Genomic DNA, 21,185 nt, shown 5'->3' on the forward strand with positions numbered 1-21,185 from the left:
CTTATTTCCATGTAAAAACTTATATGTGAATATTTAGAGCAACATTATTCATAATTGTGTAAAACGGAAACAACCCAGATGATCATCTGATGAATATATAAATAAAATGTGTGATATAGTCATACAGTGGAATATTATTCAGCAATGATAATGTCTAAAGTACTGATACATGCTACAACCTAGATGAACCTTGAAAACATTATGCCAAGTGAAAGAAATCAGTCAAAAATAACTACATATTGTATGATTTTTTTTAAATATATGAAATGTCCAGAATAGACAAACTCATAGTGGCTGAAAATAGATTAGTAGTTTCTTAGGGCTGGTGGGAGGTGGGAATGAGAAGTGATACCTAAGAGGTACAGGTTTCATTTTAGCATCATGAAAGTATTCTAAAATACAGTTATAGTGATAGTTGGGTATATATATATTTGCTTATGTCATTTGGGGGATTTTTCTGCCCTCTTCAGTTGTTAATGTACATGCCTGTTTCATAAATGCACAGTTAAAAACAAAACCTTGGGGATATTGCTATAGAGTGAATGCTTTGTGTCCTCCCCAAATTTATATCTTAAATTGTAATGTGCAGTGTGATGGCATTTGTAGGTGAGGCCTTTAGGAGGTGATTATGTCATGAGTGTGGGGTCCTCAAGAATAAGTTTAGGGCCCTTGTAAAAGAGACCCTAGTGAGCTCCTTCCTGCCTCAACCATGTGAGGACACAGTGAGAAAATGATTGTCAGTGAACCAGGATGTGAACTCTCACCAGACACCAAATCTGCTGGTGTCTGGATATTGGACTTCTCAACCGCCAGAGCTGTGAAAACTGTAGTTTATAAGCCACCCAGTCTATGGTATTCTGTTAGAGCAACCCTAACTTACTAAGCAGATATTATGCAAGTTATGAGGAATATAAAGTATATGAGATTCCCTGGGAAAAACTGCACATCTTGCATCATCAACCTTTTTTGTACTCGTTTTATACTGTTATATTTATTTGAAAATAAGGTAGATATAGAGTACATGCAATATTTTTAAGGATTTTAAAGAAAACTGTAAGAATCCAAAGGAATATTATGCTTTTGATAGACCATTTCAGCCTGATAGCACATAAATAAACACACACATTGTCACATATAACCCTTCCCCAAAGTTTGTATGAGCACACAAACACACAGCCCCATTTCTCTTGCTCTTTCTATCAGAGATACTTAGTTGGAAAAGTTTGTAAAACTCTGCCTTATAATATGTTGAAATAATGCCCCTTTCTTTAGCTTAGAGGGCAAGGGCCCAGTGCCAGAGGTAGACGTAGGCTTGCTAAAGATGGCACTTGCCCAATGAAGCCATGTCATGAATTTTCTACTGTAAGACTCCAAGTTGAACTTATATCCAATTTCCTAAAACTGGATTGCCTTGGTTCATGTTACTCCCTTTTCCTGCTTTAACATCTACCCCTTACTTGAGTTTTGTATAGATGTGCAACCTGTATCACCTGAACTATGTACCTATACGTAGGATAAAATGTGAAAGGAAGAGCAATACGTCCAACTTTAAAGAGGTATGATGATAACTGAAAGTAGAGAGAGACCTCCCAGAGATATCTTGTTAACCAAGAATGGGGGTTGATGCTCTATCTCTCTCTCTTTATATAAGAACATTCCCTGCACAACTAGCAGTGAGGAATCTGAGATGGCCACATGCATAACCTTAGAGAAGTCATTCCTTAGTATGAGAAAGCTGAGACACAGACGTAAGAACTCTCTAAGTTCCTCTAAATAATTGGCAACCAAGTTGTGATTCCAACCTAGGTAAACCCAAACTTCCTAAAACATGACACCATGTCATAAACTCTTTTTATATTCCAGTCATCACTCACACATTAGTTCTAGTTCTATTCTGTGCAGCTAGGCCAAGTAAGTCTTACTCATAGATAATGTGATATGCCTTCAACTACTTAAGAATAACTATCATGATAAGTTATTGATACCTTTGTTTACACAAGCTAAATGTTTTGAGTTCCTTCAGTCATTTCACATATATCCTTTTTTAGACTTTTTACACACTCTACTGAGCATTATTTCTCAGTATCCCCAAAGGGCTGAGTAGATTCTAGTGTGGCATGATGAACAGGAAATACTTTTCTTTATAAGTATTCACTTAAGTCCTCTATATTTAGGATAATGACATGCCCTGATTTACTTAATACAGTCTTAGTTTATGTTTCTTGTCCTAGTGTAACCCACTTTCACTCTTAAAAGGGACTAGTTTGGGAAATATATGATATGGGTATTCCATCTATAATCTCATTTGCTTAGTTTTGGGTAAGTCATTCTTAAGTCCTTCCTATTCCCACAAGCAGGGGTATCTTCTAACTCGTAAACACCTTTTGGAAGCCCCTCCCACCTCATTTTTTCTGTATTTCTGTTTTTATCCTCTTCCTTCTCACTGTTCAATTCATCATTCACATAGACCATTTCTTGGTGTATCATGCTTCATAAAACTCTACTTTATATTCTCCCCAGGGAGTTCCTTTGCTACTTCCAAATCAACAGGTTGATAAAGCATTATTTGAGAGCATTTAGGTACGTTCTAAGCTAAGGCTTTTGAATACTCGTTCAAAACTAGTGTTCTAAGTTCTTTCAGTTCTTGAGTTCTTTCAGAGACTCAGATGATAGATTCTAAATAAGTACTATTAATCGTGAGGCACTAGCATTTGAACAATTGCCCATTAATGTAAAATGATTTGACTTTGTTTCTGATTAGCATCCCCTATCTTAATTTTCTTGTGTATTCTTTACCAGTGAGTTGTTCTGTCTCTAAATGTCCATGCTAGGTTAAATGGTTAGAAGCTGCCCTTTAATACTGTACATCTCATATAAAGCTATTATCCTAACACATCTTCATATAAGAAACAAAAGAGTATAGGTACTTGGACTAAGCAAGATTGCTCAGGAACTAATGAATAAATAATGATATTTCATGAATATTTCAAGATGAACATAGGATGCCTCAGACAATCTTTATCTGCAAAACAACAAAATCTTTTAATGTGACCATGTGACATGCAGTACAAATAGGAATAGGGTTAATTGTATCCTTGGAAGCATGTACTGCACTCTCACATTCTGTCTCTGCATGAGGATTTAATGCACAGGTGAGGGCTTGGAATAACAGGAATTTAACACCTTGCTTGGAAGAGATTATAAAATTTAATTCCTGCCATAGAGAAAGGACTCTGACATTATGTTTACCACCCTCAAAGCAAACATTTCCATACAAAGAATCAATAGCAAGATAGTACAAGGAAATGTAGGGTAACAAAATGTCACAGCTCTGCTACTTACTAATTCAGATTTGGGCCAATCAGTTGACCTGCTTGGTCTCACGTTACTCAACTAAAAATTCATAACTACATTGACCTTGACCTTTAACCATCCCATAAGGTTTCTGTCACCTAGAAGTTCACTATAGATTGTTCCAGTATTGCTTATGAAGACAAAGAGAATTTTGTATTGTGGACTCTTCAAAATATCAAGTGACATATTAGTTTCAAGAAATGATTGTATAGTGTTCAGGAATTTTAAAACAATGAAACTAACAAGCCAAATACAACAACAACAATACAAGTCAAGTTGGGAGACTTCTAGGACTCCAACAGGAATTAAGCAGTCTCATTCAGTTTGCATGTCTTCACTCACATCTCCCATCCCATCCTCTAGATATTTGGATAATTTTGAATTACTTTAGGTGCAACATGTATGAACTGTGTGATTTTTCTTCCCTAAGTGTCCATATAAATTAAAATGAGTTTTTAAAATGCTGTCATTATAGGGTTTAAAGATTAAATGAGGTAATACATGCCAAACTCTTACCATAAATATTAACTATTGTTTTCTGGTAACCACACACCACTCACTCATATGAATTATCATAGACAAAGTATAACTCATAACAACATAAATATTTTCTACTTCTATAGCAATCCTAGAAATATAGTTAAAATAACAAAGCACAGGGCTTCCCTGGTGGCTCAGTGGTTGAGAGTCCGCCTGCCGAGGCAGGGAACACAGGTTCGTGCCCCGGTCCAGGAAGATCCCACATGCCGCGGAGCAGATGGGCCCGTGAGCCATGGCCACTGAGCCTGTGCGTCCGGAGCCTGTGCTCCGCAACGGGAGAGGCCACAACAGTGAGAGGCCCGCGTACCGCAAAAAACAAAACAAAACAAAACAAAGTACAGTTCCTTTCAACTACACTAGAAAAGTTTATTATTTCCAATACTTGTGAAGTTGCTCTGAAATTGGAATTTCTGTACCTTGCTGATGAATCATGTGTACATTTTTTTTGAAATAATTCAGTGATCTATATAATCAATTGTATAAAATTTTATACATTTTAACCTAATTATTCCACTTCTGTAAATATATCCAACAGAAAAACCAGTAAAAATGGGACAAACTAAGAACATATCTATCCATTGCAATATTCTTTGAAATGGTGACATAAACAACCTTGTATTCACCACTAGCATAATAAAAATGAAGTAATATACATTTATTTCAATGATAACAATAGAAATGATATCACAACATGAGAAAATAGAAATATAAAATATTACTGTGTTACGTCAACTCTGGAAATAGCTATATGAAAAAATACTGACAGTCAAATAACAAAAAGTGCACTACTTTTTTATTCAAACAAGATTATGAATGGTTTCTCTCCTTTTTTCTATTTTAAATTCTTTTTGTGATGTTGTTATATAGTTTTTATATAATAAAATTAGCTTTGAATTCTTTGCAAGGAAAGATAATCTGAAACTTCGATAAAATAATAATTTCTTGTATTCTCAACAGTTATGTTTTTAAGCACTTACCATATGCCAGGCTCTGAGCTTTCCAGTGCTGAAACGAGGAATACGTGGTTTTATGAATTTGAAGTGGTTGTAGGAAAGGGACCTTTTTTTAAAATTGAGGTTAAATTGGTTTATAACATTATATAAGTTTCAGGTGTAACATTGTAATTTGGTATTTCTATATACTTCAAAGTGATTACCACCATAAGTCTAGTTATTATCCATTACCAAACAATTGACCCCCTTCACCCATTTCACCCCCCCTCTAATGCTCTTCCCCTCTGGTTATTGCCAATCCATTCTCTGTATCTATGAGTTTGTTTTTTTGTTTGTTTGGTTTGTTCGTTTGTTTAGTTTTTTAGGTTCCACATATAAGTGAAATCACACGGTATTTGTCTTTCTCTACCTGACTTATTTCACTTCGTATAATACCCTCAAGGTCCATCCATGTTGTTGCAAATGGCAAGATTTCCTTCTTTTTATGGCTCTGTAGTATTCCATTGTATGCATGTATACCACATCTTCTTTATCCATTCATCCATCAGTGGACATTTAGGTTGTTCCCGTATCTTGGCTATTGCTAGTAATGCTGCAATGAACATAGGGATGCATATTTATTTTTGAGTTAGTGTTTTCATATTCTTCAGATAAATACCCAGAAGTAGCATAGGTGGATCCTTTGGTAGTTCTATTTTTAATTTTTTGAGGACTCTCCATACTGTTTCCCATTGGAGTGACTTTTTAGCTGAACTATCAGCAAGAATTTGCAAATACTTTCACATCAGTTTCTCCTCAGAATCCAGGTAGGAAACACAGAGAAATGAGAATATCCTGTTAAAATTGTCTTATGTCAGATATTATTAATGAAATCTGTCTACACTCAATCTTCACAAACAAAACAAACAAACAAAAAATGTTTATCAACATATTCACATAAAAATTTTAGTCCAGCAACCTGCAATAGTGAGATGGACTGTAGGGGAGATAAAACTGCAGTTCAATTGTAAGTCAACAGATATTCCAATATTCCAGTGTATGTTGTCCCAAGAACCCAGGGTTCCATTACACTTCTGAAAACTTAGGTGTTTGAAAGGAATTCTGTTTCATTCAGCCCTCTGTTAATTTTCTATTAAATATCTGCCCTCATGGAAAGAAACAAACAAAAAATGTCCTTGGACTCTTCGTTTGTTTTTTATGATGATCTTTTGGAGTTATTTAGGATAGTTTTGCTGTCTATAAAATGCTCGGAGTGACTTTTTTTTCCCTAAAACTTAACATGTGGCTCAGAACTTTGAAGCCTCTGCATTGTCAGTTCACGTTTGAGAATGCATCCACTGATTATTCAGGGCTCACTCAAGCTTCAGCAGGGGTAGAAGACTTTTAGTGAAGCACAACTAGTGATTAAGAGCTGATTTGAGATAGGAAGAAACATAACAAGAAGGATGGATGAGCACAGTTCCTCTAGGGTTTCCACTTTTGCCAATAACATACATTTTCCCCTGTCTACTTATCTTTTGTTTCAGGAACTTAAAAGCTGAGGTCTAGCTTTTTAGGCAACTTAGCAATAATTAGGAAAATAAAGTGAAAGATAATAAGGAAGCATACGTATGTGTACCAATATATTACATGTATAAACACAGACATAAAATAGTAACATAATACATGTAATAACTGCATTGCAGTTGAATAAATGTTTGCAATAGCTAAGTCAAAGATTTTCTTTGCATTATATTTGAGATGGCCCCAAAGTACTTCAAAGAATGTATTTTAAAGCTGTTCTAACATGGTTGGGTATATACTCTTATACCAACTGAAAGAGTTTTTCCATATCTTGTAATCATAGAAGGTGTTGAATCCCTTTTTTTATTTCTTCTCAGTTGACTAAAAAGACTTCTTCCTTGCACATTTGAGAAAAATGTTAGCGATTCAGCAGAGAAAAAGGTAGAAGAAATTCATCATAGATCATAAAGCTGGAAGTCAAGAGATTCTCAGTTTGCCATGGCATTTTGCCATCAAGAGATGCTATCATGAATATCTATAGGCAAGGGCACCAAGATTTAAAGAGGTTCAGTCTCTTGCCCCATTTCAGGCCATTGAAAAGTACATTTGAACTCATTTCACTGTACTTTACTGCTTCTAGAATGGAACGTGGAGATCTTTGCTCAAATGAAATTCAGACATCAGTTTTTCCAGTAGCTAGAATCAGGCTGTAAAGGTAAAGGAGAGAGTGTGCGAACTTCGCTCATGTGGCCCCGTGGCATACCTCAGTCTGTGGATAAATAGGACACATTTTGAAAATCCCAGTCTAGCTCGATCTCTTCATTTTACAGATGAAAAACCCAGGACTTAGAAACTTTAAGAACTTGCCTGAATTCACACTAAGTTCAATTTCCATTTGAGACCTTTGCAAAGCATTTCTTGAAACATAGTGTTATTAAAGGATGGCACAAATGTGAAGTCAAAAGGACCCTGAGCAGGCATCTGTCATACCATTTTCCAGCAAATCATTTTATGCCACCTCACACCAAGATTCTCTCCCATTTTTTTTTTTTTTTTTATTTAGGAGTTTATTAATTAACTTATTTATTTTGGCTGTGTTGGGTCTTCGTTTCTGTGCGAGGGCTTTCTCTAGTTGTGGCAATTGGGGGCCACTCTTCATCGCGGTGCGTGGGCCTCTCACTATCGTGGCCTCTCCAGCTGCCAAGCACAGGTTCCAGACACACAGGTTCAGTAGTTGTGGCTCACGGGCCTAATTGCTCCGCGGCATGTGGGATCCTCCCAGACCAGGGCTTGAACCCGTGTCCCCTACATCGGCAGGCGGACTCCCAACCACTGCGCCACCAGGGAAGCCCCCTCTCTCCCATTTTTGAAAAGCTCAGAAGAATCATCTCTCTTCAATGAAGTCAACATATAACAAATATCACTCTTAGTGATCTTTTCATGTAACTGACAAAGCCCTCAGGGTATTGCTTCAACATGTTTTATTATGTTATATATTTACAAAAAAAAATGTGCCCTATAATGGTATTACAAAACACCTGGTCACCATTTTCTTCATGAGAGCCCTAGGTTTACTTGAAAGCTATAATTATTAAATCACTCCTGAAAGTTTTATCCAGAGCTTAAAATCTACATAAGATATATTTGTTGACTAATCATAGCATTTATAGCTTTCTGATGAATTTCTGACTGTAGATGAATTTTTGGCTGTAGAATTGAAAACATCATGCCTCTTATGAAAGAGCTGACTGTGGCTCAGTGCAATGGATGGCATCATTGTTTTGTGAGTCAGAACATGCTTTGCTGTTTTTGTAACACAGTGGAACACACAACATAAACAAAAGATTTGTTTTAATCTTTCCACTTGGATATTTTCTATTAGTTATGTCTCAAGTATTTTCACTAGTTTCTATTAATAATGTCTCATATATCTGGCCAATCTTTTTTTTTTTTTAATCAGAGGTCACCTAGTTGGTAGAGGTGACCTAAAATTATCTGAATATTATAATATAGTAACGTAGGATACCTAGAAGAGTATTGAATCTCACTTAGAGATGGATAAAATTCCTGATATGATTACGGATCTCTCCTACTGATAGAAGATTAGGTGTGTTTTCATAATTATGTAATTATGCATAGTAGGTAAACATAGTTACTGGTACTGTTTCTCTTATGAAGTTTAAGTAGAGGGATGTGCATGGATTTTGAACAGCCAAGATATAGGTTGTAGCAATTATTGAGATATTCTATTCTACACTCCTTTTAGGATGCCTTTCTATACCACAGAGGCTTAGAAATTTGAAAACTACATTTCTGGAACACTTTTGTAGCTAGAGTTCTGCGTCTTATTTTTAAAACCAAAACCTGTCTGTTCTTATGGAAATTTTCTTTCTTCCCAAGTTCTTTTAGAATTATTCTAAGTCTGTTTGCAGAAGGAGTCTACCTAGTGTGAAGCATAATATGAAAACTGAATCTCAGTAGAACAAGGATGTGGGTCTAAGCTAATCTTCAAGAAAATTGACCTCTAATTTCAGTTTTACCACTAACTCCATATATGATCACGCAACTTTGATAAGATTCAGAATCTTTGCTTCAGATGAATGGTTTCCCCAAGATATTTTGTGTATTTTCTGCAAACTTCCACCTTTTATAAATATATCACTGAATAATTTTATCTCTCAAGTTATGTCATACCCAGATTAGGAAACTCATGGGATGCCTTTTCTGTTTTTCTCTTCACACAGGTTTATACACTAATTTCATATTTTCTTGAATCATTTGGAACAATGCATGGAGACTTTTTTCACAAATGTGCACACACAGATGGATCACGTGCATCTTCTGATAGAGGCTGGAGAGAGTAGGTAAGTAAATTATAAGTACAGTTACACAAGTATTTCATAGATATGTGTATAAATATACACACACAGAATGTGCGTACATTGGCTGCATGCACATACATTCTTCTCCCATTAACTCTCCTAAAACTCATATTCTCTTGAGCCAGAATCAGAACATGGCAGCCATTTAAGTGTACACAGACATAAACAATGAGGGAAAGTAAATAAGTTCAGAATCTCTAATCAAACTCTGCTTCAGTGTTAGCACATAAAACGAAGCCAGCAGGTCAGTGGGAATTTTTGTCAGTCTTATCGTAAAATGGATTTTAAAAAATGGCCACTTGTTGCTGGAACAGTTTTGTTCATTTCACATTAATAAGTAAAAATTTTACAGTGAAAATTTATTTGTACAATGTACATTAGAACAATATGTTAGTTAAGCTATACTAGAAATATTCTGGTTTAAGTACATACATTTCAAGGTGGCATTATATGAGAACAGATAAAGTCAAAAGGTAGAATTGATCTGAGAACATATTTTTACTAGGTAATTTTTCACAGTATAGAAACAGAGATTGATAAATCAAAAATGGGAATCTTATGAAAGTTACAGCAAGAAATAAATAGTGGAACAAATTTCCATTTGTCCACTTTGTTCATTTTCAAACAACCTTTACAGATTTATCCAGAATCCTTTAGAAGTAGGGCTAATATAATTTTGGAGGGTAGAAAAAAAATACTTTATTGGAGATTCAGGAGCAAACCTTACATAAATTGAATGTGGTATTTTAATACTGTCTATGATAGATGTTGAAATTAAATGCCCTATTTGCAATAATTTATCTTTTAGTATTTTAGTTTTATGGTGGATATTTTAAATGGTAATTTAAAAATTAAAGTAGTCATATATAGTAATAGTTGTCATTGCAATGGTTAACTATGTTTCAGTTTGGCTAGGCCATGGTACCCAGTTGGTCAGACACCAGTTGGTAAAACATCAGTCTGGATGTCACTGTGGAGATATTTTCTAGATGAGATTAACAATTTACCAGTATGTATTAGTAAAGCAGATCATGCTCCCTGATGTGGGTGGGCCTCGTCCAATCAGTTGAAGGTCTTAGACTGAAGTTCCCCTGAGGAAAAAAGAATTCTGCCTCCAGACTTCCTTTAACTAAAGCAGCAGCATCAACTGTTCTATGGGTCTCCAGCCTGATCACCTGCCCTGTAGATTTGGGACTTCTAGTCTTCACAATGGCATGAAGCAATTCCTTGAAATCATTCTCAATCTCTCTCTCTCTCTCACATGTATGTATATATCCCTAAGGATGAAATTTGGAAACTTCTGTCAGCATAGTTAATCATAATTTTCCGAATGAGCCTACTGCGGAGCACAATCTCAAAACTTGTTAGTACACAGTTGTTTAGAGATTTATGAAACATAGTTTTACACCTTGAATTGTATCTAGAGTAAAATGGGCAATTATGAAGGAATGTGAAGCTTTAACGTAACTTAAACCATTGAGCAATTACTTAGTCATTTCATTTCCTGCCTTTGATTTTTGGATGGTCTTCATGGGAAGGTCCCACAGAGAGTGTCTTGCAATAAATTAAAATAGAGGGAAAATGTTTCAAGGAACCAGGAAATAAAGAGTATGTTATCTTTATACTAGAGTATAAACAAATAGATTATAAACAAATGCCCAAAGAGTACAAAAGATATTAATTGAAAGTAGTATTCTCTGTCACACCTTGTCTCCTTTTGTGTGTCCAAAATGTTAAAACTTTAAGCATTTTCTCGTTTTAGTTCTTCTGTCAGTTACAAAAATAACTAAATATTATTCTTTTACCTCTGAATTCAGTTGATTAATGTTATACATTATCTACATGGAAGATTAATGGAATATGTTACTTCCTACTTTCATTACTCCCTTACTTCATGTTTGGTTAGTTATGTTACTATTTTTTAATTTTCTGGTAACTATATCTATATATTAGGTCATAATTCAAACCTCTATTTTTTTTTAATTTTCCACTACAAACTCATCTACCTATATTCTCCTCTTCATCTCCAGACATATTTCAGCATAAAGCTTTACCCTATCAAATTTTATACCATATATATTATTTTGTTACTCTAACTTTCTAGACATTGAAGAACTGTATATATTATGTATGATATTGTTGCTCTACCTATTATTCAGTAAAGAAACAAGCAGTATGTTAAATGTTTTAAAATGTGCCATATTTCCATCCAATTCACATTCGATTCATCTTGAGCAACTCTTTTTGACTGTAATTTTAATTATTTTCTTTCTCTTTGTAATTTTTAAGACAAGAAAGTTGTCTTGCTCAATATATAACTAAGAATGTCCAGATTCTTAATCACACTTTTTTTTTTTAAGTTTCCTCTTTCTTCATGAAAACATTTAACTAAGAGTCCCCTGGCTTCCTGTTCTCATTTATATTTTAGACCTGTGGTCCAACCAACAGCCTGGGATTTCTTTTCCTTTTTTATTTCTGGGTGAGTTCCATTTTTTCATGGAACCTACGATAATAACTTCCACATATTCCTTATGTAATGTTCGTGAGGACATCCAATGAGTTTCTTAGCAAGGTAAAACTAGGTCAAAACTTCTAAATTGTTGCATGTTTGAAACTCACTATTTTGCCTTCATACATGATTGAAAATGTCATGGAAACTTCTCAGTTGCATTTTCAGTTGCTCCGTAACTACAATCTTTAATGACACATGCAAAACCTTCAGTTAATTAACCCTTTTACTTTGTCCAAATCCATCACCCCTTCCTTTTTTTTCCTACATATCTTATCCAGTGTAGGTCTCATGATCCATCATTTTAGGAACATTCCGCCAGTAACTAATTTCTGTCTTTTCATCACACTTGTTCAGTGAAAACTCAAACCTGGATGAACACTGCTATCTCTATTCTCTGCACCCATCTCTGAGTATCTAAGTGTAAGTGGAGAAATTTGTATAACAGAATATATTAATGTCACAACAAACATCTTTAACACTAATCTCAAATGGTTTTCAATTTGCATTCTGATTGTTTGGACATGCTCTTGCAGTTGGATGCTTCTATCAATAATTAAACATGCTCAAGTGTCTCCCACCTTAAAAGATAAAGTCACTGTCTCTCTTGAGAATACATTTCTTTCTTTCCAGTTGTCACATTCTCATCTTTGCTATAGTCTTCTCTTGTGTGGGGTTCAGCTTTCTCAACTCTGTTTTATTTTCCAGTAATATGCTATCTGCTTTAAGTCTTTCAAAAATTCATCAAAATCTTTCATCTCTTTAGGCTCTTCAACTCCATTCTTGATATTATGGATTTGGTAGATTTTTGCATTCTTCTCAGTGAGGTGTATGAAGTAAATGCCTGTTTTCAGGTGATTATCTTGTGTTTGAAGACAGCATAAAGGTTGCATGAATATAGACTTTTTAGCACAAAAAGGACATGAGATAATTTAAGCCAGATATTTATTCTTTAAGTGTGGAAATTGATATCTTAAAAAAATGTGAAAGCATGATGTGATCAAAGTACAGTTGACCCTTGAACAACACAGGGGTTAAGGGTGCTGACCTCCTGCACAGCTGAAAATCCACATATAACTTTTGACTCTCCTAAAACAACTACTAATAGCCCACTGTTGACTGGAAGCCTTACATGATAATGTCACAGTGGATTAACACATATTTTGTATATCATATGTATTATATACTGTATTCTTAAAGCAAGCTAGAGAAGAGAAATGCTATTAAGAAAATTGTAAGGAAAATAAATTTATAGTACTGCATTGTATTTATACATACCATAAGTTTACATTGTATGTTTACAAGGTGAATGGTCTGTCCATCAGTACCTATATCAATAGTGTCTTACATGATACCAAGCATTGTAGATATATTATGTATTGCTGAACTAGACATCAAAAGTGAAAAGATAATGTGAAAAAGAAACTTATATTTATTTACAGTTAAAATGATTCATTCACTGAGAACAAAGAAACAGAAATACAATTGTTTTATGGTAGCTTAGTGTAATCAATACCATGGCTTCATGATAGCCTAGCCTATACACTAATGAATGAATCATTATAAAAATTTTATGGCATACAGTACTACAGTCATATTCATAATACAGTATTGGAAACATTGTTACATTTTTTTAAACCACTTACCTGTGATGATCAGCTGATACTCAGTTTCTCCCATTAGGAGAGAGAGGCATACTGTATAGTCATGTAATTCTTTGAAAGCAAAGTTATAAAACAGTAAGAAAGCTAACACATTATTAATTTTATATTAAAGATCACTCTCTTTATGTCTATGTCAGGATAGGCTATCCACTTCAGTACAAGTCTTGCACATGATGAATACTTGGGTGATGTTGGTGGTGGTGGTGGTGGTGATGGTGATGGTGGCACAAAACCTCTCATGTAGTTCTTGCCGTATAATTACTGGGTTGGCCAAAAGCTTTGTTTGGGTTTTTCCATAGGATGTTATGCAAAAACCTGAACAAACTTTCTGGCCAACCTAATCATAGATTTTCACACAAAGATACACACATACACAACAGATAAGTTTATACTGTAGGCATGATGATTACTTACTATTCTTTAAGTGGAAGTGGACCATCATAAAGGTGCTCATCCTGGTCATCTTCACATTGAGCAGGCTGAGGAGGAGGGGTTGGTCTTGCTGTCTCAGGGGTGGCGGAAGTGGAGAAGGTAGAAGGGGAGGCACCAGAGGCGTACACCCTTGATGTAACTTTACATCATAATTTGTCTGACATTTTTGCTTTTTCACTTCTCTAAAAATGTATCATTATGGCACCAATCCTTCTCCTACCTTTTGCTTTAGTTTCAGTGTCTGCATCATAGAAGGGTCCATGGCATAAAAGAAATCAAAATCAGTATTGAATAATGGGAATCCTTCTGTCAGATTGTTCAATGTCAATTTGTTTTCTGGCACTGCTCCTTCTACATCTTCTTCCTCATTGTCTGGCACTGGTTCAGAAGCACTCATATCCATCAAGTCAAATTCTGTTAATTCCTCTGGTGTGGTGTTGTGCTGTCTGTTAGCTCTTGAATTCCTCCAAGATCCATACCTTGAAACCGTCACTCTTCACCTTTTTGCCATAACCACAATATCTTTCATGATTTCCTTGATTGGTTCTGTCAGAAATCCTGTGAAGTCACGTACAACATCTGGACACAGTTTTCTCCATCAGGAATTTATTGTTTAGGGCTTACTGGCTTTCAAAGCTTTTTCTATAACAACAATGGCATCTTCAATGGTGTAATCCTTCCAGACTTTTGTGATGGTCCCCCTGTTAGGGTTCTCTTCCATAGCATTAACAATCCTTTCCATAGATTACAGTGTGTAATGAGCCTTAAAGGTTCTTATGACCCCCTGATTTAGAGGCAGAATTAGAGATGTTGTATTTGGGGGCAGGTAGACCACCAACACCTTTGGTGTTGAACTCATGCAATTCTGGGTGGCCAGGGGACACTGTCCAATATCAAAAGAACTTTAAAAGTAGTCTCTTGGCCTGGAGCCAATGAGCCAGGAGGTGGGAGGTCACGACTGCGCAGCTGCTGTTTCTGCTGCTGCAGTGTGGCAGGTGGTGGAGACTGTTGGTAACCAAGGCAGCGGCAAATGATTTAACCCAGAGACTGACTTCACTATAGAAACACCCACAGTTGTATCAATAACTGGGGAAAGATAGTGGCAACAGGAAAAGGAAAAACAGCTCTGACATACTAAGGACAATGAGTATGCTAAAACCAAGTGGGCTTAAGGCCCCTACAAAGATCCTTAAGCCTGGAAGCACAGCCGTGAAGACACGTGCTCCTGGTAATGCTTTATGTTTCTCCTGAACAGCAAGTTTTTAATCCTATGTGAAGACTTCTATTTGAAAAATTTGAAAAGACAATTTTATAAAACTTCATATTCTTGAAAATACTTGAAAAAGTTTCAATTAAAAGACATCGAATTTTAGAGGGACGGAGAACAGATGGCATACTATGAAAATGCAGAATTCGCATCTCCTCACAACTCGGGCACCTACCAGGCACTGGTGGGGGACCACGGACACCTAAGGGGACTGGGAGGAACCCCCAGCGACCAGTTGTTTCAAATATAGTTTTTTTTCTTAATACATGTTTTATCTTTCTAATTTTATTTTGTATTTTATTCTTTGATATTGTGCTGCTCCTTTCTTTCTTTCTTCCTTCATTCCTTCCTTCCTTCCTTTCTTTCTTTCTTTTTCATTTTTTTTTTTAACCGTGCCACAAAACTTGCAGGATCTTGGTTCCCAGGCCAGAGGTTGGGGCTGAGCTGCTGTGGTGGGAGCTCCAAGTCCAAACTGCTGGACTAACAGAGAACCTCAGACTCCAGGGAATATCAATCGGAGTGAGGCCTCCCAGAGGTCCTCATCTCAGCACCAAGGCAGGCTCTACCAAATGCCTGCAAACTCCAGTGATGGACGTCTCAAGCCAAACAACCAGTAAGAGGAATACAGCACCACCCATCAAAAAAAAAATAAAAATGAAATGACAAAATGTTACAGATGAAGGAGCAAGGTAAATACTTACAAGACCAAATAAATGAAGACAAAATAGGCAACCTACCTGAAAAAGAATTCAGAGTAAAGATAGTAAAGATGATCCAAACTCTTGGAAACAATGGAAAAAATACAAGAAACATTTAACAAGGATCTAGAAGAACTAAAGAGCAAACAAACAGTGATGAACAACACATTTACTGAAATTAAAAATATTCTAGAAGGAATCAATAGCAGAATAACTGAGGCAGAAGAACAGATAAGTGAGCTGGAAGATAAAATGTTGGAAATAACTGCCAGGGAGCAGAATAAAGAAAAAGAATGAAAAGAATTGAGGACAGTCTCAGAGACCTCTGGGACAACGTTAAACTCACCAACATTCAGAATATAGGGGTCCCAGAAGAGGAAGAAAAAAAGAAAGGGACTGAGAATATATTTGAAGAGATTATAGTCGAAAACTACCCTAACATGGGAAAGGAAATAGTCAATCAAGTCCAGGAAGCACAGAGAGTACAGGATAAACCCAAAGAGAAACACGCTGAGACACACTAATCAAAATATCAAAAATTAAATACAAAGAAAGAATATTAAAAGCAGCAAGGGAAAAGCAACAAATAACATACAAGGGAATCCCCATAAAGTTAACAGCTGATTTTTCAGCAGAAATTCTGCAAGCCAGAAGAGAGTGGCAGGACATATTTAAAGTGATGAGAGGGAAAAACCTACAACCAAGATTACTCTACCCAGCAAGGATCTCATTCAGATTTGATGGAGAAACTAAAATCTTTACAGACAAGCAAAAGCTGAGAGAGTTCAGCACCACCAAACCAGCTTTACAACAAATGCTAAAGGAACTTCTCTAGGCAAGAAACACAAGAGCAGGAAAAGACCTACAATAACAAACCCAAAACAATTAAGAAAATGGTAATAGGAACATACATATTGATAATTACCTTAAATGTAAATGGATTAAATGTTCCAACCAAAATATATAGAGTGGCTGAATGGACACAAAAACAAAACCCATATATACACTGTCTACAAGAGACCCACTTCAGACCTAGGGACACATACAGATGGAAAGTGAGAGGATGGAAAAAGATATTCCACACAAATGGAAATCAAAAGAAAGCTGGAGTAGCAATTTTCATACCAGACAAAATAGACTTTAAAATAAAGACTATTACAAGAGACAAAGAAGGACACTACAAAATGATCAAGGGATCAATCCAAGAAGAAGATGTAACAATTGTAAATATTTATGCACCCAACATAGGAGCACCTCAATACATAAGGCAAATGCTAACAGCCATAAAAGGGGAAATTGACAGTAACACAATCATAGTAGGGGACATTAACACCCCACTTTCACCAATGGACAGATCATCCAAAATGAAAATAAATAAGGAATGACAATCTTTAAATGACACATTAAATAAGATGGACTTAATTGATATTTTTAGGACATTCCATCACAAAACAACAGAATACACTTTCTTCTCAAGTGTTCATGGAACATTCTCCAGGATAGATCATATCTTGGGTCACAAATCAAGCCTTGGTAAATTTAAGAAAATTGAAATCATATCAAGTATCATTTCTGACCACAACTCCATGAGGCTAAATATCAATTACAGGAAAAAAACTGTAAAAAATAAAAACACATGTAGGCTGAACAATACACTACTAAATAACCAAGAGATCACTGAAGAAATCAAACAGGAAATCAAAAAGTACCTAGAAACAAATGATAATGAAACACGACGACCCAAAACCTATGGGATACAGCAAAAGCAGTTCTAAGAGGGAAATTTATAGTAATACAATCCTACCTCAAGAAACAAGAAAATCTCAAAAAAAAAAAAAAAAACCCTAAGCTTACACCTAAAGCAATTAGAGAGAGAACAAAAAAAATATAGTTAGCAGAAGGAAAGAAATAATAAAGATCAGATCAGAAATAAATGAAAAAGAAATGAAGAAAATAGCAAAGATCAATAAATCTAAAAGCTGGTTCTTTGAGAAGATAAACAAAATTGATAAACCATTAGCCAGACTCATCAATAAAAAAGGGAGAAGACTCAAATCAACAGAATTAGAAATGAAAAAGGAGAAGTAACAGCTCACACTGCAGAAATACAAAGGATCATGAGAGATTATTACAAGCAACTATATGCCAATAAAAGGGACAACTTGGAAGAAATGGACAAATTCTTAGAAAATCACAACCTTCAGAGACTGAAACAGGAAGAAACAGAAAATATAAACAGGCCAATCACAAGCACTGAAATTGAAACTGTGATTAAAAATCTTCCAGCAAACAAAAGCCCAAGACCAGATGGCTTCACAGGCAAATTCTGTCAAACATTTAGAGAAGAGCTAACACCTATACTTCTCAAACTCTTCCAAACTATAGCAGAGGAAGGAACACTCCCACTCATTCTACGAGGCCACCATCACCCTGATACCAAAACCAGACAAAGATGTCACAAAAACAGAAAACTACAGGCCAATATCTCTGATGAGCATAGATGCAAAAATCCTCAAAAAAACACTAGCAAACAGCATCCAACAGCACATTAAAAGGATCATACACCATGATCAAGTGGGGTTTATCCCAGGAATGCAAGGATTCTTCAATATATGCAAATCAATCAATGTGATACACCATATTAACAATTGAAGGATAAAAATCATATGATAATCTCAGTAGATGCAGAAAAAACTTTTGACAAAATTCAACACCCATTTATGATAAAACTCTCCAGAAAGTAGACATAGAGGGAGCTTACCTCAACATAATAAAGGCCAGATATGACAAACCCACATCCAACATCGTTCTCAATGGTGAAAAACTGAAACCATTTCCTCTAAGATTAGGAACAAGACAAGGTTGCCCACTCTCACCATTATATTCAACATAGTTTTGGAAGTTTTAGCTACAGTAATCAGAGAAGAAAAAGAAACAAAAGGAATCCAAATCGGAAAAGAAGAAGTAAAGCTGTCACTGTTTGCAGATGACATGATACTATACATAGAGAATCCTAAAGATGCTACCAGAAAACTACTAGAGGTAATGAATGAATTTGGTAGAGTAGCAGGATAAAAAATTAATGCACAGAAATATCTTGCATTCCTATACACTTATGATGATAAATCTCATTGAGAAATTAAGGAGACACTCCCATTTACCACTGCAACAAAAAGAACAAAATACGTAGGAATAAACCTACCTAAGGAGACAAAACGCCAATATGCAGAAAACTATAAGGCACTGATGAAAGAAATTAAAGATGATACAAATGGATGCAGAGATATACCATGTTCTTGGATTGGAAGAATCAACATTGTGAAAATGACTACACTACCTAAAGCAATCTACAGATTCAGTGCAATCCCTATCAAACTACCAATGGCATTTTCACAGAAGTAGAACAAAAAATTTCACAATTGGCTGGAAACACAAAAGACCCTGAATAGCCAAAGCAATCTTGAGAAAGTAAAATTGAGCTGGAGGAATCAGGCTCCCTGACTTCAGACTATACTACAAAGCTACAGTAATCAAGACAGTATGGTACTGACACAAAAACAGAAAGATAGATCAATGGAACAGGATAGAAAGCCCAGAGATAAACCCATGCACATATGGTCACCTTATGTTTTATAAAGGAGGCAAGAGTATACAATAGAGAAAAGACAGCCTCTTCTATACGTGGTGCTGGGAAAACTGGACAGCTACATGTAAAAGAATGAAATTAGAACACTCCCTAACACCATACACAAAAATAAACTCAAAATGGATTAAAGATCTAAATGTAAGGCCAGACACTATCAAACTCTTAGAGGAAAACATAGGCAGAACACTCTATGACATAAATCACAGCAAGATCCTTTTTAACCCACCTCCTAGAGAAATGGAAATAAAAACAAAAATAAACAAATGGGACCTAATGAAACTTAAAAGCTTTTACACATCAAAGGAAACCATAAACAAGACCAAAAGACAACCCTCAGAATGGGAGAAAATATTTGCAAATGAACAAACTGACAAAGGATTAATCTCCAAAATATACAAGCCCTCATGCAGCCCAATATTTAAAAAAACAACACAATTCAAAAATGGGCAGAAGTCCTAAATAGATATTTCTCCAAAGAAGATACACAGATTGCCAACAAACACATGAAAGGATGCTCAACATCACTTATCATTAGAGAAATGGAAATCAAAATTACAATGAGGTATCACCTCACACCGGTCAGAATGGCCATCATCGAAAAATCCACAAACAATAAATGCTGGAGAGAGTGTGGAGAAAAGGGAACCCTCTTGCACTGTTAGTGGGGATGTAAATTGATACAGCCACTATGGAGAACAGCATGGAGGTTCCTTAAAAAACTAAAAATAGAACTACCACATGACCCAGCAATCCCACCAGTTAGAGTCATGTACCACAATGTTCATTATATCACTATTTACAATAGCCAGGATGTGAAAGCAATGTATGTGTCCATTGACAGATGAATGGATAAAGAAGATGTGGCACATATATACAATGGAATATTACTCAGACATAAAAAGACATGAAATTGAGCTATTCGTAGTGAGGTGGATGCACATAGAGTCTGGCATACAGAGTGAAGTAAGTCAGAAAGAGAAAAACAAATGCCCTATGCTAACACATATATATGGAATCTAAAAAAAAAAAATGGTTTTGATGAACTGAGGGGCATAACAGGAAAAAAGACACAGACGTAGAGAATGGACTTGAGAACACGGGGAGGGGGAAGGGTAAGCTGGGACGAAGTGAGAGAGTAACATTGACATATACACACTACCAAATGTAAAATAGCTATTGGGAAGCAGCTGCATAGCACAGGGAGATCAGCTCAGTGCTTTGCCACCACCTAGAAGGGTGGCATAAGGACGGTGGGAGGGAGACGCAAGACGGAGGGGATATGGGGACATACATATGCATATAGCTGATTTACTTTGTTATACAGCAGAACTTAACACAACACTGTAAAGTAATTATACTCCAATAAAGATGTTGAAAATTTAAGAAAAGCAGTCTCTTACTGGTGGCAAGGTACTTCCTGACCAGGGACAAAGCACCGATGGAGCCAATCCAGAAAAAGTGTTCTTGTGGTCTAGGCCTTCTTGTTGTACAACCAAAAGACAGGCCGCTGGTATTTATCTTTCCCCTCAAGGCTCAGGTGTTACCAACTTTATAGATAAGGGAAGTCCTCATAAGCCCGACTGTATTTGCACAAAGCAGTAGATTTAGCCTGTCCCTTCCTGCCTTAAATCCTGGTATCTGCTTCTCTTCCTTACTAATAAATGTCCTTTGTGGCATTTTTTTTTTTTTCCAGAATTGGGCACTTTCATCTGCACTAAAAACCTGTTCAGGCAGATT

Source organism: Pseudorca crassidens, chromosome 6 (genome assembly GCF_039906515.1).
Source record: "Pseudorca crassidens isolate mPseCra1 chromosome 6, mPseCra1.hap1, whole genome shotgun sequence".
NCBI classification, from domain to species: Eukaryota; Metazoa; Chordata; class Mammalia; order Artiodactyla; family Delphinidae; genus Pseudorca; species Pseudorca crassidens.